Source organism: Cephus cinctus, unplaced genomic scaffold, assembly GCF_000341935.2.
Source record: "Cephus cinctus unplaced genomic scaffold, Ccin1 Ccin1_scaffold0090, whole genome shotgun sequence".
Classification (NCBI taxonomy): Eukaryota; Metazoa; Arthropoda; class Insecta; order Hymenoptera; family Cephidae; genus Cephus; species Cephus cinctus.
The window spans coordinates 2,789-3,278 of record NW_014332829.1 but is presented as its reverse complement, the minus strand read 5'-3'; positions in this window follow the sequence as shown (position 1 = coordinate 3,278).

Sequence of the window (490 nt, the reverse complement as noted above, 5' to 3'; positions counted from 1 at the left end):
ATTATTGAGGCCAAGTACATAAGTCACTACATGTTTTCCTGTTATATGATCTAGCACTGGCCCATCATTTTAATTATATTTTCAACATTTCCTATAACGTTTTCGCTACTCTTTTATGTTACTGCTGCTTTCCGTATTTAATTATGATTTAATGGTGATTCAATAATTAATAAAACTTTAGGGGATTCCTTATCGAGTACTACTTGGCGGGTCCGTGCCAGGAATTCCGAACGGGAAGGATATTTCCTAAAAATTATGTCTTTGGTTTTTCGAAATCTGTCATACTTTCACAAAAATGTAAAAAAATTCAAGTGTTGCATTTCAATTGGACGTTACTGTATGACGCAGCTGCCAGCGACACGAAAGTGAGTAACGCGCTGGCGTTACTCTCTACTCTCAATGGATGGGTGAAGGGGCATAGGGAACGACCGGCTTCCACACGAGAACGTTTAATGTTCTATACTTACTTTCTGTGGTCGGTATGGGGGGG